This window comes from Anser anser (genome assembly GCF_964211835.1).
Source record: "Anser anser genome assembly, chromosome: 19".
Classification (NCBI taxonomy): Eukaryota; Metazoa; Chordata; class Aves; order Anseriformes; family Anatidae; genus Anser; species Anser anser.
Genome location: NC_139740.1, coordinates 10,565,621 through 10,589,879, shown reverse-complemented (window position 1 = coordinate 10,589,879; position 24,259 = coordinate 10,565,621). Strand labels below are relative to the sequence as shown.

Genomic DNA, 24,259 nt, shown 5'->3' with positions numbered 1-24,259 from the left:
AACTTTGATAACAGAAGAACAATTTCCTACTATTCTGTGAACACCAAACATTGTTTATTGCACTAAATGGATGAAGAGCAGTTTGTGTGTCCCGATAAAAGAACAAATCTGTTTAGGGGCAATGATCTCTAACAAATATTTTATAGTGATAAAATCAGGCATTTCAAAACAATGATAAAGTACCATTTCAGAAAAGCTTTGACACTGAGGACGAGGAGAAGGAGCAGGGGGGTTATTTTCAAAGCCTAACATTTACCTGGGGAGAATAATCTTTCTAGATCCTGATAGAGACAGACTATTCCAGATAAAAATTCAACCCAAAAGCCTATTTCTCTGCATTACTGGAGAAAGAACCACAAGGAGATCTGTCTCACTAGACCAGCTTTTATGAATAGCCCCATGGGCCATCTGTAATAGAGAAACATTACACTTGCTGGCTATGATAGTTTTGCACAGGCTGGAATTCCTACTGCAATCATTTGGTCTGATGTGACTGTTCATTTACATTTCAGTTAGAATGAAAATAACTCCAAGGAGTTCCAAACCAGTGTCTCACAGGAGCAATACAAAAACCTAAACAGAATAGAAATGATTGCTGTGAAGTAACTCCAGGCTTCCCAGTCAAATTCTGTTTCACATTGAGTTGAAAAGCACATTTAAAACATTCATTTTTGCTGAACATTTATGCTAGCTTTCAAATCATGAAGATTTGAGGTTTACTACAGAGGCAATTTACATGCACATAAAAGAGTATTTGTTAAACTCTTCTTAGAATTTACAGAGACAAGGACATATGATTATGTTTACTTTACACGGGGTACGAGGCACAGCAAAATCTGTGCAAAGCTCAAAATACATGACTGTTCTTTCCTGAAATCCAACAGTTCAATAAAAGTAAAATAAAAATGCAGGAAACACATCCAAATCTTTCCTGTATAGAATTTAGGAGATCTGTAACATTATGCCAAAAATCATTACTTTTTTATTGCAATGGTGGCTTTTAAAATATGTAGCAGTTAGAATAGCAGTTCATGAAAATATCCTCTCATCACTTTCTTTAAGACCTAAAGCTGATGAATCTGTTTCCTTTCAATTATTTATGTCAACCTCTCAGTAAGCAATAAACATTATTACTAGTCCTCACTTTGCTGCCACTTGAATCAAATCTCTACCATCTCAAACCAGAACAGAAGAGAAAGTGATCATTGCTCTCTAACAACCACATACTACTTGGATGGATTTGCTTCACAGCTCCTCTTTCATTCCTTCATCTTCCTCATGTCCTGACTAATGCAGCCTTCAACACCAAACATTAGAAATGAATCTGAAATAAATTCCTACTTTTTGCCTTTCATGGCAGGTTGCAGCAAGTCATTACTCTGTTTTCTAGACGGTCAAAGAGAATCTGATTCAGACCATAATACTCTTTATTTCCCACATTCTCAGTCATCCTTAAATGAGAAAGAACAGTGCTGACTAATCTCGGGGCAGAAGGTGCTTACAACACAACAGTGCTCTGGGTGGTACAAGCGGCACGGCCTGCTCTGTCCTGCTCTGGTTCAGTCCCCTGCTGAGCCACATTTCAAAGTACCTTTGTTCTTCAACTTGTGCTGAAACATGTTAGTCCTAGAGTGCAGAGACATTGGGTGGGAAAGCCTTCATGTTATGAAGCTCACTTACCCTACAAGTTTACTGCACCAAGAATGTTTTGTTAGTTACATGTTCACTTCCATTTCAGGTACATAGAGCAAGTAGAAAAGAACATTAGAAATTGACTTCAGAAAGTATAGAAAAACTAACAAGCTGCTATAAATAACTACTGCCTATATTTTTTAATATATATAAATGAGGTACTTAGAAAGTGCTTGTACCTCACCATCCAGATATTAAGTTAGTTGGAGTTGTCACAGAAGACAGATGGGGAGAATAATTTGCTGTTGTGTTAAAGGATTGAATATTGATTTGAAAACAAGGACTTGTGGTCCAATGAAACAACATTCTCTGCAGCTAAAAGTGCTAATCTGACTTCAGCTGAATTGAGTTAATAAATATTTGCAAAAGCAGGCAGCTTAGCTGGCTTAATTATGAAAACACTTGCTTTTCACCTTTAGGAATTCATTTCCTCCAGGGTCAGAGTTTGGTGGTCTTACAGCTATCACACAAACTTCTATACAATTTGGAATGATTAATGACCTCTGTTCAGAAAAATTATGAGGTGCTATAAGGAAAAATTAAGCGAATGCACACAATGTGAAAACTCTCATTGAGTACATTTTCTCTGCATTATTTTATTTTTATAAAACCAGGAACATGTTCTGTGAACGTGCACTTCATGGATAACATGTATATGAGTAACTTACAAGCCTGCACAGAGGTAATATCTTATATGGCAACGTAGTCAGTCTCTCCTATGGGCAGATACCTGAGTCTTGGTGAAATATTAGATGCCAGACAAGAGAATTCTGCAGCATTTCACACAATGCAGATCTTTTGAATGATTACATCTGAGAATATAATTTGTCTCTCTGAAGATACTGTTCTGGGCCAACTGCTACACCGGGCTTCTGTTCACACTTCCAAACAGGCACTGGTGCAATAGACTCCACACAACAGCCAGTGCTGCTGCTCAGCCAGCAACAGAGCTACACATCTGAAAAGAGAATTTCTTTGTGATTAGTTTGTCTTGTACAAAAATAATTTGAGGAATATTGGCAAATATACCTGTCCTGTGCAGAAAGTGCTTATTTTTCCTCTTTTAGTGATATGTTATTTATCTCCTAAAAGATGATCACAATCATGTGTTATGATACTATTAACCAAAACCAACTCTATGCTGATGACCGTCTGTTAATTTAACAGTTGGTAGGAACAGCTTTTTAGGTAGAATTACTGTTTCACTAAGAGAAGAAAGGAAGTCATGAAGTTTGATGAACAAGAGGAAGGTTCAAGAAGTCATATAGCTATATTGCATTAATACCAGAAAATTTGGTCATTTTTCCAGCTTTATCTGAGTTTTTTTTTCCAATTCATCTATAAGCAGTTGAATGATTTTAGTATGTAGCATCCTGTCCAGTAGGCTTTTGGGAACAGTAAGGAAAATAATACAACTGGTTACTTCTAGCTGGAATAATTTATACAGCCCTCATGAAAAATGAATTTAGGCTTTAAAGTGAAATGAATCTTCTCTAAGTGCAGTTCCACAGCTCCAAGCAGCATGCTCTTAGTTCCATAATAGGGGCTCATATTTGCTAATAAATACCAAGCACCCCTCTACGTCAACGCCTTTTGAGATATCTGCTAAAGACCTGAGTGGTTTGGAAACTACCTTAGCTCTCTGATGTTAGGTTTGGATAGTGGGAACCTCTCATTAGGGTACAGATATGAAACATCACTGCATATGAGATGTATCTACTCATTTCAACTGTAAATTCAGCTATTAAAACAGCTAATCACAACAGAAACACTGCTGTCAAACTTCGGCAGTACTGAGCTACTGCTGTTCGGTGTTGTCAGTCAGTTGTCAAAACGTAGAAGAAAGCTGCTCCTAAGTTCAGATAATATTTCCAATTATGCACACGGTGCCTATTTAGATGACAGTGTAAGAATTAAATGTCACTCACATACCAGAAATAGATTTGAAATGTGAAGTTAAGTATAAATGAGAGATCACAAATATGCAAGAAAATTAAATAGGACTGCAGTGGTAAGTTTTGAATTTGCAGTAAAAATTGCCTGAAAGATACTGTTCTGTGAATACAAGCTACAGAGCAGAGAGTCAACTCCTTTGACTTTCATTGGTCTGCCAACCCAAAGAGGCATCTGAACTGTATTTCCGAGCAAACAATAAAAGAAAAATAAATGACTTCTCATAGATAACTAATGATCTTTCTTCAAAAAGCAATGCAGAAAATAATTGATCTTTAGATCCATACATTCTCTTCTCCTGTTCAGGAGAGGAATTTACCATAATGAAGACTGCTATATCAACACCATCAATACCTGTCTACCCATAAGAGCTAAAATGAGGGGAAAAAGTGAAATACACACCATGAGCTGCAGAGCAACTGTATTTCCCCAAGTATAACTACCACATAAATAATTTTCTGCAAATATCACTTGAGAAAACTGCAAATAATTTCCAAATAAAAAGAAAGTTAAAATTCACCCAAGTGTTTACTTCAGATTATATCACCAACTAATTATCAACTACTGTTTCTCAATATGGAATAATTAATACAACTGAAGAGGATACACAGATGGGTGAGACAATTAAACTTATGAGTGAAATATGAAAGTCAGTGAAGTCAGAGTAATTAGAAAGGAATTTTATTCCATCAGTTCCATATAAGAAACATGAACTCATTTTCACCTCTGGCTCTAAGATGACAACATAGCCTGCAAACATATAAGTTGGCATATTTCAAATAACATACGATTTTACACTTACTAATAAAGGAACAAATGGAAACAAAAAACCTTTCTTTAGAATTAACAGGTCATGATTGAGAAGGTCAAAAATTGGCATTTGCATTATCCATGCAGTTTTGGAAAAAAAAAAAGCTATATTAAGATTAAATGGTGCAAAAAAAAATCTTCTGGAAACCTCAGTTAAGGACAAATGAAGACCAATCATGGATCAGAAATCATGATCCAAAGCTACCAACCACCATTAACTGCAATAGCATTTGAGCCAATCAACTGTTTCAAGAGTGAGTTTTAATTGGTTTAATTATTTTGCTGGACCACACATAAGGTATGTGGAAGCATTCTTACCTATAGGTGGAACATTTTGCAACTTGTTCTTATTACTCACAGCTCATCTGTCTATGTTCTTTTATTGGCATCTTTCATGAAATTCAGACACCAAAGCTAAAAGCTTCTCTAACTTCCATTGATATCATCTTAGCAACAATAAGCAGCTGTCAGGGAATCAAAATGTACAGCACCCACCTATTACTGCTTCAGAAAGGGATTTATTTTAAATATTGAAGCATGTTTGGTTTAAAAATTGCAGATGTTAACGAATCAAGGAGGAAACTTATATTGCATCTATGGTATCATTCCAAGATCCAGACCAAGATGGAAAGACAAGATAATAAGATAATTCAGCACCAAAGGACAATAATTCAATAGAGATAGGATAGATTAGAGCAAGACTAAAATGGGTGAATGTAATTTCAATGATGGAAAAATCCCCTGCCTTTCAGGTTGCTATACTTTTAGATAACTCTTACTAGTTCAAATGGATACAATTTCTGTTAGTACAAGAAATCTATCCACAGTTTTGCTTTTGCAAGTCCCAGTAGATGTATGTCTGAATCATTCAATGTGAAAACCTTAAAAGAAGTGGTCCAGGATGCATCAACATATCTTTATAGAATGGGTTTGTGACAGTGTCCGAGAAAGGAGAAAGATACATGGAACTTCTAATAACTTGTGAGCATACTACCTCAATTACAATAGCATTTTGTAAACAGCTGAAAAAATAGGACACGCTCCCCATTGTCATATTCTGTCACAAAAGAAATAGCAATTTGCTTTTGCTAAAGCCAAATAAAGTACAATTACGCAGACTTTATGTAACAATGAAAGCAACACTAACGTATTGGATCGTGAAAGCATCAACAAGCAACATAGGATCTCCACAATAAGTACACGTAAAACATTTTGTCTTTTTGGAAATCCTCCAAAGTCTCTCTCACTTGGCTGAAGTATTACCCTCAGAAATATAAATCATACCCTTTTACTGAAGAGATAGACAAATTTTTCAGTAGCTTTGAGTAATGAAAGAATATTACAAATTGGGAAACCTGTTCAACCTGCAGTTTTACATTGCAATTCAGCAACTGTTTATAGCAGCCTTAAGATGCCCCAGTTATTACCTGCCCGGTTGTAAGGTAATAGCAGCCTCATCTTTTTTAAAAACCGCATCAGACTTTCTAAGGGAAATATTCAGATAATTGTTAGATTGTTACATTCTTAGAAAATCAGGATCTTTGTTTTCTCTTGGCTTTGATGGCCACCTTCACTGCAACAAGCCTGGAAAATACAGATCTTCAGAGAGTGGAGATAAACGGTTCTGCCAGCTCTTCTTTTTATTTATGCTTTGTATTGAAAGATCAGAAGCATGGTGCATTCAGTAAGCATTCTCAGAATCTTCAATTCATGCAAGCAATTATTCAGAAAACAAAGCTGACTCTTACGCAGAAAAATGTTCTTCTGTCAATTTGCAATGAGCTAGTTAAAGCAAAGTAATTTAATAAAAACATAATATACATAGAAAAATTTATTGCAATGATGAAATTGTTTTCTTGTGTTTGGAATTACATGAAAGCATTCTTAAAAAAAAGGAAAACATGAAGTCTTTCACACTAACGCTCTACAATAAAAAGTAATAATTCAGAGGACTAGCAAAATAGTACTGTGGAATGACAGCTCTGATGAAAATGCAAAGTGTTGGTTAATATCTTGTTGACTTTGCTGCTTTAGGAATGAACTCTTCCTGATCACCATCTAGGTGAAAACATCAATTTTTATTGACTTAATTATATTAAGTCATAAAGATAAACCACAACATTAATTTTATAAGTGTTGGAACATTTCTCTCACAACAGAACAGACGAACTACCCTCTTACATCTACTCTTCAGCCTCTGAAAGAAAAGGGAAAAGATTGATCAGATGAACATAAGAGCCATGTTCATGATAAAATATACAAAATTATCAGCAGAAAGATGTTACATATTAATGGTGTCCTCAAGTAACCTTCTGTAAATCTGTATGGTATATTGTTACTTCAAAGATTAGGCAACTGAACATATTTTTGCTCCAATTTATATAACAGGTTTTCATGCAATTCCACACAAGTTTGCTAGATTTTTAGTATTTGATTTTAGTTATTAGTAGACGCTACTTTAAGTTCCTGAAACAGCTGAAATTGTTTCCATTCTAGGAAATAAAGCTAGAAGAATGAATCTTGCTTCAAACTATATTTTGTGCTTTTATGTCCTTAGGGCTTGTTTAAGTTAAGATTCTTACAGGGGAACCTAAAACTTCTATAAATTATTGTGAAATTTAGACGGACAAATGTCACTTTCCCTTTGATCATTCTAGAGTTAGGAGGCAGGAATGTGAAAAGGGAAAAGGGCAGTAGAAAGGATTTCTCAGAAGGGTTTCCTACATGTGAAGCACCTGGGGAATTATCTCAGGAGGTAGGAAAAACTAGGCAGATGACTAAGTCAGGCCTTTCACAGATTGCAAGATGAGTGGCAAAGGCTCTCACAAAATACATTTGCTGCTTCTTTACATAGATACATATTTCTTTAAGTGGCCTCAAGTGTGTGATAGCAAGCCACAGGCCCACAAGTAGGCACAATACAAAAAAAAGGGAGGGGATTTGCACATGTTGAGGCTAACCAATTTGAAAGGCTAAGTTTTATTAAAGCACTTATACAGCCATTAAACCTCGTGTTCCTTCACCACAGTCACTTTCCTAGAGACAGCAGGAAGAAACTGTTCTTTGAGTTCCCTGGTGAATGAGACTTGTTAGACTTTTTTAAAATTATTACTCTTGTTTTGCCCACCCACTTGCAACTTCACCCATAATAAGCCCACTTATGCAAACTACTGCAATGTAAATTAAAACCACGTTTTCTGTATGCATACACAAACCCAGCAATCCGCTTCATAGAGCAGCAACCATCTTTGTGCATCATAATGGCATGGACTGCTGTGTGACAGTCCCATGGCATTCTACCATTTAATATGGACCTTTTTAGCCTGCTCTCAAAATTTCTGTGTCATGCAGCACATGGCATTGATTAACATCATTATGCCCCACAGCTGCTCTTCAGCATCAGGATCAATGCTCCTGATAAACAGGTGAAGATGTCGTGCAGAATGCAGTGATTTCCAAGCACACGTATGACACCACAACTCAAAGCATTGTCATACTGGCTATCTCCTAGAGCTAGGTACAATGTCAGATGAATTTATAGTGGAAGTCTTTCCACTGAATTTAACACTAACATACATGCCAATTCATTCAGGCCTCAAGAAGGCAGTTACTTCATTCAGCACCAGGACTACAACTGGATTAATAACAATTTGTTTTTAAAGTTGTTGAAGAACACTGATTTACAACTTACATGAGCAGTAACTCAAAGTTCTTTTCTGAGACAACAAGCAATTGTTTAAAGACAAGTGGAGCAGTTATGACAGATTGGTTTGACTCTATAGTGCTAGAAGTAGATCACTAAGCTGATAAGAGAGGTTCATGTCATCTTCTCAATGCAGATCTGCAGCCCGTGAGTTTTTGAATTACTCCTTGTTCTGCTTCTTTCAGAGAAGAAGTGTAATTATGGATTGGAAGATCACAAATTCAGTGTGCAATGATCAAAAATTCTGGTTATTTTTACATTATTCTTTAGTCAGAAATTCTACCCTAAGCCTGAGAAAATTACCAGTGTTGATACTCAATTTTGAGAAAAAGGCTTCAACTTTTATAAAGATCTTTCCAGGGGAAACTGTATAGTAAGAATCTCTGCTTAGCTCTTATTTAGGGTGGCTGTGATTGCACCATATTGACCACCTTATGCCAGCTGAAATACAATCTCAGATGAGAAACAGAAGCTTGGAATATCCTGCAACAGACAGAGAAGTCTGAAATAGAGAAAAATGCTGCTGAAATCTTTACACTTTTAAGATATGAGCAACAAAGATTTACATATCCTAAATAATGATCAACAAGCATAAAACTCTCATCTCTCTTCTTGGGAATCCTATGGAAGATGAATAAACCCTGAAGGCTGTTGCAGGAACTCCTGCCATACCATATGAGAAAGCTTTCTTTTATCCCGATAACAGACAAACATTTCAGAAACAGACAAACGCATTTAGAAAATTTTCCAGTATATCCACAGTTACCTGCAATTTTTTAAATCATTCAGTTGTATAATTACCAGGCTCAACAAGGAAAACTATAATTTAGAAAAATAAATTCAAATCAGTTAAATTTGTCAGTTTCCTTGTTCGTTTTTCCACAATGGTCCTAAGTTGTGAGTGGTTATTCCCTCCTCTCTTCAGATCATTCTTTAAGTCCTCTCATCAGGATTTCAAAGTTAGATGATCAAATGTGCAGAGAGGCACCTAATTTCTCACCGGCACTTCTGAAAGCTCCTGACTAGGTCCACAGTGAACACTTTTCTTTCTATCCCCCTGCCCCCATCCTTTTTCTGGCCTTTGATCTTTAGAAAGCACAAATGCCATTACAGTGAATAAAGTCATAGCCCACAGAGTCAATCCCCTGCTATTTACTTCTTCTCCCTGCCCCCCCATCCCAGCCAAGACTCCAGCACGACCAAGCTAGTTAAGTTGGGCTAAGATACAGCAGCAGGTATCATCAGCACTGTGACAAATGAGAATCTGTGTCAGGGGAGACTGTTTAAACAAACAGTTGGATGCTTGGGAACGCAGACAGAAGACCTAAGATCTCGCTCTTTTTTCTTTTTCTTTCTCCCTCTGTCTTCAAAACAGAAGATTAAGTTTGCTGTGAACATGAGCTGATGAAAAGAATTCAAATAGCGCTTTGAATAGTGCCACTGGGAGTGTCACAGGAGAATTACAAATTGCTGCTGGAGACACCAGTCTCCCTTTACAGAAAGTTAACATAAAAGTACACATATCTTCTTTCTATAAGGTACTAACTTGTAAATTAACCTTTAATGGAGTATAAATGATGTCCTGAAAGAACTGCTTATGCAGCTATATTTATGATCTAGAAAATTGCAAATATTTACAAGATTATAGGTGTTAATGGTCTGTCAAAAATGTTTGTATATTGTACATACATTAAACCTCAGTTTAAGACCACCCTGCTATAAAGACCACCCCATTTCTTGTCCCATATAGAATTTCACTTTGATTCCATATATTCCATCCCTTATAACGAGGCTAGGCCCCAGCACACAACCACAGCACTCTAGACAAGGAACTCCTCCTCCATAGGATCCACTTATTTCAGTCTCAACTCCAGATGCTCTGCACAGCCCACAGCTAAACATTGTCACTGCTGTTCACTTTTGGTAAGAGAGTTGGAGAACATTCTAAGTTGCTCCTATGCTCGTGACACGCTCCAAAGGCCCAGCATCGCTGGAGGGAACACTCCGATGCAGGCTTAGGAGAAGCAAACAGCACTTCACTGTGTGTGATACAAGCCACCACATCACCACTCTCCAACAGCACTGCCTTAGTTTCCCCAGCCTGATCCAAGCCAGCCACACTTTTTAATGAATCTTCTTCAGTATCACAGTATCCTCCTCTGTATTTACTGTTCAAACATAGGTCATCAATAAAAAAAACAGATAAACCAAACCCCACAGCCTGGCCTCTCTTAAGACCTCTGCCTCCAAGGGCTACTGCTGCTGTCTACACAGCAGGTGGACCAAGCAAGGCCTTTTATCTAGCTGGTAGAGCAAGCCCCTTTCCCTGACCCAGCACTTCTACAGCAGCCCCCTATTCCCTACAGCTCTCCCAGCTAAGCTGCTTGTTGTTCTTTTATCTCACCACCTGGGTGCAGCTAATTAATCACATGTGGGGCTACACACCCAGCTTCTTAATACAATATTCTCTCCCTGTGGCTCAATAAAATTCAAACTTTGCATTTTCTACATTCACATTTTAGGTCTGAGCTTTCTTTTTCCACTAAGTTTACTATTCAAACTGTAATTTGCCTTACAACCATTTTAACTGAGGTGAAATAAAAAGAAATTTTAACCTTTTGACTTAACAGTAAAATCCGTATTTGTTTCTGATTTAATTTTCTTTAGTAAACAATTATTAATACATCATCTCCAAATACAATTTTATTATAGCGTTAATAATTTCAATAAAAGGTATTTAAAGTATTTGTTTGCTATTCAGAGTGAGAGACAAAATTGTCCTCTATAACAGTTTCTGTTCTTGGCAACCGAGTACCTTTCTGTGTCAGAAATCTGATAAGAGAGCCAGATTTCTGAACTTAAATTTCTCTTTCTGCAAACATTTTCAAATAAAACAGCTGGAATTTGTCAACTGTGATAGTGAGACTTAAGAAAGATTGAAGTTTGAATTTTGAAAAAGGAAAAACTTTTTTTTTAAAATGTGTATAACTGAAACCAGTTTCTTCCTCAAAAAATATATTTTCACGTGCTTGCTTAAGAAACATCAGTATATTCAGGCATAAATATAGCTAGGGAAAAATGAATATTTTAGGAACAAATACTTGGGGGTCTGCCCAGGTTTTATCGCAACAGATTATTTTGTTTTGTAATTTATCATTTATTGCATGTTTCCTTACTCAATGACTGAAAAAAGTTCTCCTTTAGGGTAGAAAAAGTCAAAGGGAAAGTTGAAAAAGCTCTGTCCCCACTGACCTCATGCACATTTTTATTGATATCAAATTGCTCATATTTTTTTGCCTTGGCATTTTCATTTTTATACTTGCTAGGTCAGATCTTCAGCTGAGGTAAACTGGCATCTAATGATTTCAATGAAGCTACGTGAGCTGAAGATCTGGCATTAATTATTGGGGACTTTCTGATATCCAGTGAGACATTGTAAAATCATTTGCTCTCTTAACTTTGAAACAGAACTATCCCTAAGGTAACTATTGAGATATGTCTTAAGTGAACTGCTATTAGGAAAACATTAACTTCTAAGACCATACATAGATCTTCAAACTATCTTATTATTCTTATGCCATAATCCTTATCAAGAAAATAATGATTCTTTAGTAGATCAATGAGATCATTTGTTGCACGCAAACACTGTATGGGTCATTCAGCTTCTAACACATATTTCCTATGTAAAGCAAAAGCCGTATGAAGTCAGCATTTATAATTCAGATTATAGAACAAACAAGCAAACCCTCCGCACAATCACAAGGCTGGGTATCTGAATTGCAAGTCCTCTAATGCTAGCTTTCAAGGTCAAAGAGAAAACTCCAAGATCTGCTTGACTGGATATCTGAGACAGCTCTTCATTTTCTCTGATTATCAGAGCACTGTGCTATAAATTTCTAAGAATATAGTTAGGTTTCTTGCTGCCAATAGTCATACTGGAAGAGTGTTTTCCAACTGATAGATGGAAACATCTTGATTTACCATATGTATTTATTCGTGTCTTACTTATATTATTATGATTTTGTTCCAGAATTTTTATTTACAAGCTCCAACTTTGGTGTCTTCCCTCCTGATACTTATCCAAGGAGCAATCATGGACTTTGAATCAGTTTTTAGATGATTTCAACAGCAGTTAAATATCTGTGGATCTGAGCCTTCATGTTCCTGCATTTAAGTTTTTCCCCACGTAAAAGAAGAATAAACAATCCTTTCGCTCTCTGTGTCCATGTTCAGACTGTAAATTCTTTAGGGCAAGAATTCTGTTACTAAATGTTGATTTAGTGCCTACTACAATGGGTATCTGCTCACAGTGGGGTACTACTGTACTACTACTACTACTAAAAAAAAAAAGTAAATATTACTGACAGTAAAAATACAGCTCATCGACTAAAGGTGCATGAAAAGAATTTTGTCCTGTAGGACATCAAAGTTCTTAAAAATTCATATGTCAAGTATTGCCATATGAACTAAATTAGTTTTGTAGAACTAAGATTTCATGGCAAATAAAAATAGTATATCATCTTAATAAAAGCATCATGTGCAAAGGGAAAATAAAAGCAAGAAAGATATAATTTTATAGTACTTCCACAGTTCTTCTTACTCTGAACTGAAATTCAAAACTACCAAAAGAAGCAGCCATCAGCAGCCACATAATCAATCTGCTGCAAAGCTGGTGCTGGTCTCCAACTCATTTGATACAAAGGACAGTGGAAACAATAGGGAAGTTTGCAGGAGTGTTGTAAATAACTCTAATGCTTTGAATTGCAAAGGGTAAGCAGCCTACCAAAAGTATTTATCAAAGTCAGATTGGAGGAAAGAAACATCACCAAACAGAGTAGTGCAAGCCAGATGCTTGGAGATTAAATGGGGTCAAAAATGCAACCCTAATTTTCATAACATCCTCATAAAAATTCACAGGAAACTGCTTTCTGAACCTGTTATAGAAGATATTTTTTGAAAGCTAAAGTGGAGCTGCAGGGTGAGATTCTACCAAATAAGATCAGAATTGCAGAGGAAGGGAAAACAACCTGTTCATTAAATAAAACTAACAACATGAAAACCAATACAGAACAATGGCTAAAAGTAGCTGACAGTTATGTCTAGACTTGTGAGACCAGATTTACATCTTTCAATTTGCACTTGCATTGAAGGTTCAGATCAGAGTCAGATCTTTAACCCCTTCAATGAAGGACCTGGAATTATTGCATACAAGGGAACCAACATACTTGACTTTTGTGAACTCTTCAGACTTGCCCCTAAAAAAGGCTTTTTTAATATTTGCAGCTCCTTTCAACTCTATGTCACTCCCTCTTTATTACTGCACACCATCTGCTGAGCAAACTGAAATCACATAATTGAAAATCAACATTATAGGGATTAAAATGAGTGTTATTTTTAGAAGTTACTTAGAAGCATAAAAAATGTTTAGCTGTATTGATGATTTTAATCTCTTTTGTCTTTGACAGTTCAAATTTCAAAGAAAGTTCTTATAAAAATATTTAATTTTTAATCTGTTACACAATGGGTTGGAAAAAAAAAAAAGATTTTTCCATCTAACTTTCAAATTTAGAAACATTAGACCAACATGTTCTTGAAATTCTCTGAGACCTTCCAGTTTGGGGTAGTTTTTATCTACATTAGACAACAAGATTCAATTAAAAACCCATTATTCATCTCTAAGAATTCTTATGGCTTTCAGATGAGCTGTTGCTTGCATTGACCTGGAATTTTGAAGCAAATGCAATTACTTTTTTCCTGTAGAACTAATAATAGAAGATGTCACTATTCTTATTTTCTCACTGGGACTATTGACTGTATAATTCAAAATCTAGAAAACACGGTCACCTGAATTTTATCAACGAGAACTCCCGATCAGTCAGGCTAGTGGTGCACAACACTCAATTTCCATGTGAATTTCTAGAGATAGAAGCATTAGTAGGATGTTGTAGGATATTTAGCCAAGACTGCACTTGCACTGCTGGTAACCTGTATTATCATTATATTAAATCATAACTGAGAAAGTAAAGAGGGGTGTAATAGATAAGGAACTGAGGGGAGAATGTGGGTAGGGGATTGGATCAGACTCAGCATATAGATACTGGATTTCTTCCTCACCCTTCAGGAATGAGGTTCTTCAGCTTCTTTAATATGAACACAGATATAAAGGCTAGGCATAATACACTAACACTGCTCTTTTTTTATGTAGAAAACCCAAGTCTAAAGTCCATTGAATATTATGGAAGATGTCCCAGATTTTTTCTATGGAGTGCAGACTGCAAAAGAGAGGATTTTATTTTCCAGGAAAAAGTAAGACGGAGTCTCCTCACATGCAGTGCCAAGATACCAGAAGCCTGAAAAAAGTAAATCAAGGACATATTATTCAGTATCTCTTAAATATAATGAGTGCTAAAAGCACACTAGAAATAAATGGAAACATATTTTTAAAGTCCTTATCACGCAATTTAGCTGCCATTCAAATACTCAGGAAAAAGCCATCTGACATTTTCACTTACCACTACCACTTCCTGTGCCAGCAGGACTAGGACAATGCCCAAAGCAGTGACAGGCATTTAATTTCCAGGCTTTGATACTGCAAAACAATGCAGCAAAGAGAAATGAAAACTTAACAAATTGGTTGACAATTTTCTTTTAGACTCTTCCCTTTCATTTCTACCATTCCAATTTACCTCCTGCTGACTTGCAAAAGAAACAGAGTATAATTAATTTGCTTTAGTGGACAGTGGAGGAATATGGAATGCAAATATGGGAACCATAGCTCTGGCATATTTTGGCTGACAGTTTAAACTGTAATTATTATATGCCAACCATTTGCACAAAAGTGTAATTTTTAATGCAAATGAATTCTTGGAAGAGCAGGCAATGAAGTTTTAAGCAATGAATATACGATAACCACATCTGAACATACTGTCTACACTACTTTTGTAAACATAAATTTGAATAAATTGATATATTGATAAGACATGCAGTATAAATAAACCATGCATTGGAGTGACTACGATGTAATTTATTTCTATCAACAATTAAAATATCTCCCGTGGTTATAAAGCTCATCTTTCTACATCTAAGGAAATTCAGAAACAAATTCTGTATTTCAGAAGAAAAGTCACGTTACCATAAAAATGCAACTGAAGCACAAGTTGCAAACCTAAATATTCAAAGCCACTATGACTGTAAAGCATGTCTGTGTTTAGTGTTTCTGCAGCGTAAGGATGAGTCTATATTTACAGCTGACATGCACAAATATGATCTGTGTGTCACATATACATTGCCTAACACTTCTGTAAGTCATCAGACCTAGCGCACATGTGCTGCATAGACTGTTCATGATCACATTGTCCAGTCTGATGTTTGATTAATGCGCATGCTTGAAGTTACTCTACAACACACGTATATAAAGGCTGTAGCACCACAAGAACTTTCTCTGAATGCAGAGATGATTTGAAGTGTTTCTACTCTCCCCCACCTCCACCTCCCTCCACAGAGCAACCATTCAGTGCCCTGTGTTCTGCCACACCAACTGTTTGTGATTGCAGCTGTTTCAGCTAAACATAAGACATAGCCTTCCCGGGTTCCTATAATAAGTCCAGATTGAAATACTTACACATGCGCTGTGCAACACCTGTGCAGCCAGCTCAACACCTTGAAAACATCATGTCAGACCTACTGTATGGGATACAATTGTTGTGCACATGGGGAACAGAGCAAATCTTCTGCGTGTGCAAGAAAAATACACAGAACTTGTGGAGCAGGTCAGATGCTTCCTGAAAGACTTGACTTACTGAGTGAGTGTGGCAGGAATTGAAAGCACATGTGTCCTGGTTCCAGTTAGGACAGAGTTAAGTAGCTCATAGTAGCTGGTAGGGTGCTATGTTTTGGATTAGGATGAGAAGAGCGCTGATAACATGCTGATGTTTTAATTGTTGCAGAGCAGTGTTTACACCAGGCCAAGGACTTTTCGGCTTCTTGCTCTGTCCTGCCAGCGAGCAGGCTGGGGGTGCAGCAGGAGCTGGGAGGGGACAGACCCAGGACAGCTGACCCAAACTGGCCAAAGGGGTATTCCATACCATCTGACGTCATGCTAAACAATATATAGGGGTGGCTGGCCGGGGTGGGGGGGCCGGCTGCTCGGGGATAGGCTGGGCATCGGTCAGCGGGTGGTGAGCAATTGCATTGTGCATCACTTGTTTTCTTACACATTATTATTGTTAATACTATTACCATTATCACTATTATTATTATTATTGTTATTATTATTTTCCTGTCTTAATAAACCGTCTTTATCTCAACTCACAGGCTTCACTTTCCCGTTTCTCTCCCCCCATCCCAGAGAGGGAGGGGGGAGGGTGAGCGAACGGCTGTGTGGTGTTTAGCTGCCAGCCGGGTTAAACCACAACAACATGTCTAGCGGGGCAGGTCTGTCCAGAACTTCCGGAAAGTGTCAGCTCTATTGCAGGCAGACAGCAACTGTGCAGTGCATGCACTCTAACATTTCTTGAAAGAGCCAACTTACTACATCAGATATTGCAGCACAGGATGCAGTCGCTGATGTTCCAGTTGGCTTGCTGTGTTACCAGAAATTCTGGGTAAATGAATATCTCAAAATCTTCATAGATAAAGTTTTTATTCAGAAAGAAAAAAATCTGGAGGTGTGGTATGCCATATTTCTTCTTCAGTAAACTCTGGTGTGAAGAACTGTGTCCTCACTGAAATCCTTTAGTCACCATAACAACTGTAATATTAAAACAGTTGTATCCAGTCTGACACATGACCATTGTATAAGAAGGTAAAAACTACTACTGAACTGAGAGATGTATACACATGTACAACAGGACAATATTTCCTGTAACTGTGGGATGCTTAATCTCTCTTTTCTACACTCACTGCAGCATAAATGAAGTAATCTAACTCCTCCTCCTTTCACTACAGCCTTGCATCGTTGCATGTTTGATTCAGAACTAAGAGACTGACTTTCTCCTTTTACAAAAACACCCCAGCTTATTGGAAGAGGAAGGGGGTTTCCAGGGAAAAGAGTCCTCAGAGATTATGATTTAAGCTTAAAAGCTAGTAAAAGAAGTTATTTATTCATCTCAAAACTAAAAGAGCCTGAAAAGAGGTTTCCTTTCACAATTATCCCTAAATCTAAAAGCTTGGCTGCAGAGACCACTAGTCTATCGTCCATCCCACACACTACCCCTCTGTCTGTGAAGCAACTAGAAATGCAACTTTAAATCTATTATACATATACGGGAAACAAAGAGATGATAAAATTGTTATTTGTGCCAAACTCTTTTTGCTTAATGTGCTATTTTGATGTTAAAATGCAATGGAATGGTGCTCTCTGCAGATATGACTATAAAGCTGACCTAGGCTTGCTCTGTAACTTGCTCTACCTGCACATTTAACTTCCTTACTTAAAACTTTGGTGGTGCTTATTGTCATAACTAGGTAGGTGGGCTCAGGTTTCAAGCAGTGGTTGAGCTTAAGAAATAACTAAGCACACAGATGGAGAAGCAGCGTGGAATACTGGATAACACACTGGGTTTTGGAGTGAGGAGACTTCGTTTCTATTCTTGTTATATGACCGTGACCAAGTCGCTTCCTGTTTCTCTGACCCCTTCCACCCTCATCCATCATCTGTCTGCACAGCAAGCTTGCTTTCTTACCTAATAAAATAGGGCCTCTAGGTGATCCTGTAACACAAATAATATCCGTACAATACTTCTTGCCTGTGTTTATTACATGTTCCCTCTATGGTAGTGATTCTAGAGATGGCAACGTATAGCCATCAAACCTCCAGAATACATTATTATCGTAATTCCCAGGGGCAGAACGTTCTTACAAATAAGTGAACCATTAATGATGCCAAAGGCTTTTTGTTTCATCTGTGCTGTCTAAAACTCCTAGGACACATCAGATGCAAAGATATTTTCAAGCATCAATTAATGTATTTTATCTTACTTGTTTGTGTGGAAAAGTTGGTTTCTGACAATGTATCGGACTACAGCATCTGGCTACTATGTTTTATATTTTTTTTAAACCCACAATTTAATACACTGTAAGCATGATTCTTCTTTTTCAGATGGGCTTTGATTTTTATAGAAAAGGCTATCAGGACTTACTTGAGAGTTTAATTTGCTCAAACAATTTGTTTCCTTTCTGAACAGTGCAAAAAGGGTACAGAACTTATGCTCAAAGTAAAATGAATAAAGACTGAGCTGAAATTTTTATTACCGCCTCCTAAGAAATCTGAACAATAAGAAAAGTGGAGAAAAGAGTATGAAAGAGAAATACAGCTTTTTCACCATTATCTGAAAACCAAAAATACAACTTTTATTACTCACACCCATAGCTATCAGCTGCCATACAGTCTTTTCTGAGCTACATGCCAGCTCTGATCAAACCATAGAACAGCACGGATAACAGCTGGCAAATGTAACGCACACTCCCTGGTTAAAGTTCATGTCATCGGCAGGGTAAAATGCATAGTGCTAAACCCTAAAATGTGTTTAGCATTCTGGTCTTAACCCTGGAAAGCATTAAGCACACAATTTTCCTTAACCCCTCAGAAGTCTAGGCAGTTCCATTGAAAACAATGAGACCACTTAAATACTAAAAATTAAGTGCCAGCTCAGGTAGGCTGCTGGGTCGGGACCAACAGACTTTGCAGATCCAACCACTAATTCACATCCTTGTTTTCAGTTGCATGCCCTTCGATCACCAAGCTGTGCACAGCGCCTGCTACAGCAATCTGCAGGTAACTGCAAAAGCACTACTTCTGTGAAGGGTAAATGATGTCGCCACAATAAATTCACATAACAGGGGTTAGACCTCACTTAGTAGTAGCAAGACCAAGTTTGGTTTATATCTCATATTTTATAAAAATTGCATATATATATATATATATAACATATTTATATAACAAATATGCAACTTTAATAAGGTTCTAATATGTTAAATCATATTAAACAATTTATAAAATAAACCTAAATAAATGATACAAACCTAAACCTAAACTAATGTCAAATCTATGCTGAGCAATAAGGAGATTATATCCCTTAAATATCCCCAAGTACATAGACTGTAATAAATAATCATTGACCATCCATCTTTAAGATGGAATATATGCATTAAAATTATTGCTAAATAGTGAGACAAGATAGTTTTTTAAATCAGGAAATGTCTGTGCACTGCCATGTTTGTGACAGGGTTTCTTGGGGAGAGCTCTCTGGGTGTAGGTCTGCCCACTCTGTGAGTCTGACACACCCTCAAAGCATCGAAGTCACTATGGATGTGCTGGTGAGCTGATCTGCATATGTACAGTACCTTTCCTCCAGGGCTTTGAATGTTCAGGAATCCTGAAAAAAAAATAGTTCAAACTCTATTCATTCTTCTCCAATTAATTCCCAAGTGAAACTAAGTCAGACTCATGGGTAAAAGTCATGGTTTCACATGCTGCCCATCGTGTCTAATGTTTTCTGTTTGGATAAATATATTATACATCTTACTAATCTCATAACTGATTTTTTTAAGTATAATTTATCCTAAAATTTACTACTTAATACCCCATTTAAGTAAATGTCATGACTGGAAAACTCATAACAAAATCTCTTTTTAAACATGGCCTCTTTAGAACATAAGACTATTTTACATGTTTGCATTTAAGAAGTAGAAAATAAAGTTCGGCACAGCCATTTAATAGGAACAATCTTAAGGCTTGTCCGCACAGGAAGTTAAGCTAAATTAGCTGAAAGGTGTGAATTTAAAGTGCATTACGCTAAAGTGAACTACGGTCACTTTAATTCTGAATGAGAACATTCACACCAAGCTTTAATGCACTTTAACTAATATACTTTAAAATCATATCTTCAGTTAATTTGTCTGAACTTCCTGTGCAAACAACCCCTCTCTAGCACTTACTGAGAGCCACAATACAGATTGATGTGGGTACATTTATAAATATGCCTATTAACCTTAAGACTCCAAGTCAATAAAATTTGGGACATTAAATAAAAATAAGAAATATGTCCCTGACTGAACTTCCTAGTGAATCTCAAACATGTTGTGAATTTAGCCCTAAATTGTATAAAACCATAATACCAACCCAAAGTCATTTAAAAAGAAACACTTGGGTATTGTAACTAATAATAATATTAATCTATTTCTGAAACAAATGAAATGGAAATTAATAGACAAGAAAGCTGTATTTTATTTATACACAGCATTGTATTGAGATTGACCAAGAAGGGCTAAATATAAAGGACTTATATTTGAATTGGTTAAAAAAAAAAAAAGCTTCACATTTCTTTCTTTTCTGAGGGATGTCTGAATGTCATGGTTATAAAGGATGCCTCAAATTATCCAGAGAAAGCAAAACAACACTTTGCCTCAGATAACCTACAAAATCAATACTAACCGTGTTCCTGCAGCCACTGCTCAAGCTAAAAAACCTTTTCAGAAGCATCTCTTACAGAAAGAGCACAGAGATATACTTAATGCCCATGTATATTTACAGAGTGACTTAGTGCTCTGACAGACCAAGGAACAATGGTCTGGCATGACAACCAGCGTTCAAAGACTGCTGCTGTGCTCTGCAGATGAACAAGTCAATGAGTCAAGTTCAGCTACTAGGAGTTTAGCTTGGGAAAAAAAAAAAAAAAGATGCCCTTTGCAAGAGCAGGAATATAATTTATTTTCCAACCAACCAAGCTGGCAGACTGACACTGTGTGTCCTCAGCACACAAGCAGCTCTGGATGCAGCCCCACATATTCTCAAGGTTAAACAGGAGCCTCCCAACTCCCTTGGTAGCTTGTAAGTCTCAAAACATTTCTCTTCCTTCATTAGCCAATAGAGAGGACACTTTCAGTTCAAAATTAATAGTGTTGAAATCTTTATTTAACTGATGACTTAGAGATAGTGGCCCATGAAACAGATTTTCTTTAAAAATGGACTGCTAAACCACCAGTACTGATAGTTGCTACAGCATAAACTTTTTATAACAACATGATGCTATTCAGCACGCATTTTTTAGTTTATAAGTTGACAGAAAGCTTGAACTGATTCAAGCATTGGATGTTCTGACACTAGGCTACAACAGAATAGAGATTAAAAAAGATAACTAGCAGGTGATAAATAAATATTTGTAATAGCATAAAAAAAAATTAAGTTAGCTCACAGAAGGACTCCATCAGATACAAGCTTCCTTAAAAGCATTGATAACTTTGCTCTTATGTGCAGTTTTACACAACCTGCGAGCATTGCATTAGCACCAGTGGCAGCGCTATAGCTATTTACTGGTCAGCAAAATGTAAGAGACTGATGTTCTTGCTCAGGCTTCCTGGGGCTGTGTACTACACATTACAAAACCTACCCAGTGACAAGAGTATCCAGGTCTTTCTGGTATCTTTTTCTGAATGCAGACTGTTGCTTAGACAACACACAGCCTTATGCTTTGAATCTCAGTTACAACCACTGATGCAATTCTACCTTCTTGTAGTTCCTCTCCTGTTTTCTGCTTTCCCCTACCTGGGCAGCCCATGCCCTGTACTTGAGCACTCAGTTTCCCACAGCTCAATTTTCTGCACTTTCTGCTGCCGGAGCTTTTAACTCACGGTTCATTTTCAGAATGAAAGCCAGTCACAAAATTAACTCTCATACATAAATAGAAAGGCTAACCATTAGGCTGAGAGTCACATTCAAAGGCAAAGGGAATGTGTGTGGCAAATTGGAGCTATTTGTCCCATAGTCCCTGCTTGTGCAGTATTTTACTCCTCTCACATCTCACTCAATATCTTCCCTTAATCTACAACATGTTCTCTTCAAAGTCCTTAATTCTGTTGTATGTCATGGAATAAATCCAGGAGAAAAAGCAGTTGTTGCTTCTGCCAATACTACAGCAAATGTAGATACCCTTTACAGAGATGGCCTCTTGGTGTTTACTTCAGCAGTGGGCACTCACCAAACCAGAAGGTTCAAGATTGTAAGTGAAAATGTATGGTCACTTTCTGCTTGTGCAACACTGCACAGTCCTAAACTTTTGGGGTCCCATCGTCTTTCTTGCAACTTCCCCCAAATCAGACTGTTAATATGCTCTATCCATTCTATCTGAGCTGAAGTTTGGTCATTTTTTACTCTCAGCCTTTTAGAACCATGCTCATTGCAACAGCCTCCTAATGTGCTCTTTGTATGATTAGGAAGAAACTGTCAGCTCCACCTTTAGGTTGTTAAGTCCTTCTCTTCCCCCTCTCTATAGCTTATGCAGTGGGGAAGTTTGTGTTTGACTTTTTAATTGAAAAGAATTAAAAATAAATATACTTATACAAGTAATTTTAATTTTTAAAAGATTTAAATAAAAACCTAATTAATCTCATGATATGTACAGTGGAGCCTTTTGAAGCTATTTCTGCTGTCCCATACTTCCGACAATCCAGGCTTTCACCAAACCATAGGGCTACTTGAAGGAGGGATGCAAATGACAATCCTAGACATCTTTCAAGTAATCACATGAAGTTTACTTGGAAGAATAGAACTGGTATTTGCAGTCACACTCCAAATGATTATTGCTGTTTGTTCTGCTCCTGGTACAGACATTTGATACTCAGTTCATTTTGGGAAGGAGTGGGGGTCAGAAACAGATTGCTTTGCCATTAATTAAAAAGAAGTCTTCATTTAGTGAAGCAACCCTGCCAGAGCAGCCCATATAAGACTGCCCAGGCTTTTACACTAAGCATTTGTGCTTTTGCTCAAGAAGAAAGAAAGGTGATATAATTGCATGCTGAACTTCTACATGGTGTAGCATAGCAGGGGTTAAAAGGGTTTCTGTTTTGGTGAGGAAGCACCCCTTTTCAGCCAAAAGCTGAAGCCTGCATTCTGCAAGTAGACTCTGGTTCAGATGTTATCTCTGTCTCAGGAAGAAAGCAAGGCTATTGCTCAGGGCAGGAATAATGCCCCCCTGAAGTTTACAACAGAACACTGCTATCTGAAAGAGCAGAGAAGTAGGAGCCGTATTCAACAGGAGATCCAGACCTTGCTTGGACTAGGCTGACTCAGTGCAGCAGGGACAGTTTACTCTTTTGCTCAGAGATATAAGAGAGGGACATAATGTAATCTACAGAAAGTTGTGCATCAATCTTGATCATTCCTGGTATCACATCCTAGAATACAGGAAATCCTTAAAATAGCAAAAACATTAAGAGAAAACACACCTGATGTATCTAATTTGTCCCGTCAAGCCATGAACTAAAACCTTAACTTCAGTGATTATGCCTCAGACATTTAAATGGTTCTAAATTATAAGTCTAGCAGAAGTATTTTTCTAATAATAAGCCATTAATTCTGGCAGTTTCAGACTGTCTGAAGCTAGGTGCATAAACAGTAGCTGCATCAATCAGTGCTGTGTGTCTGGCTATTTCAGGCATTCCTTGTTAGTGTAAAGAAAGAACAGTTTGTGCACCAAGCACAACAGCAGCTGAGATTCCTGTTGATTGATAACTAAATGTGCCGTAGTGAAAATATATTCAGATAGAGCTGAAGAAGCAGGCACAGCAAAGACGTAATGGGGGCGGAGGAAGGAGAGAAAAAATTGGCCACAACAGGAAATTCCTTCTCACGAGTCTTCCAACTAGCTGACAAGATGGATTTCATTCCTGCAGGTAACAGTGCCTTTATATTTAATCTTCTCCAACATCTCTAACCATGCAAATTCTTCACTACTCTATATGCAAGCCCAATTGCTGAAAAATTATTCTTGTTCTTCAGGACATTCCTCCTGTATATTGGTACTGTTTCACATACAGAATCCACTGATATGAACAAAGCCTGTGTGTAAAAAAAAGCATATATATAATAGGAAGTTTTTCTGCCAGATGAAGAATCGCTTATTGATCAGAATGAGAAAGATGGAAATTTCTGAAGTCTAAAGTGTTGTATTGAGATGTCTGTAGTATTTATTTGCGAAGAGCCAATGGTTTTGCTGTTAAAAATTGGCAGAAGTTCACAAATGTCACGATATTTAAGCTAAAGAACCATATTTCAAAAGCTTTAAATATCTAGCTAGGAAAAGGAGTATTTTCTGCTGTAAATGT

At 37.1% G+C, this 24,259-nt stretch overlaps 1 protein-coding gene across 11 annotated transcripts in view; it reads right to left on the bottom strand.

The window, feature by feature from the left end:
* Positions 1–24,259, bottom strand: part of ANKFN1 (ankyrin repeat and fibronectin type III domain containing 1) — a 225,121-nt gene that overhangs the window by 162,780 nt on the left and 38,082 nt on the right. The window contains exon 2 of one of the 11 annotated variants that reach the window (XM_083805348.1): positions 2,423–2,650. The exons of the other annotated variants lie outside the window; for them this stretch is intronic. The gene's annotated coding sequence lies outside the window, so the exon portion shown is untranslated. The remainder of the gene's footprint in view (positions 1–2,422; positions 2,651–24,259) is intronic. 11 annotated transcript variants of the gene reach the window in all.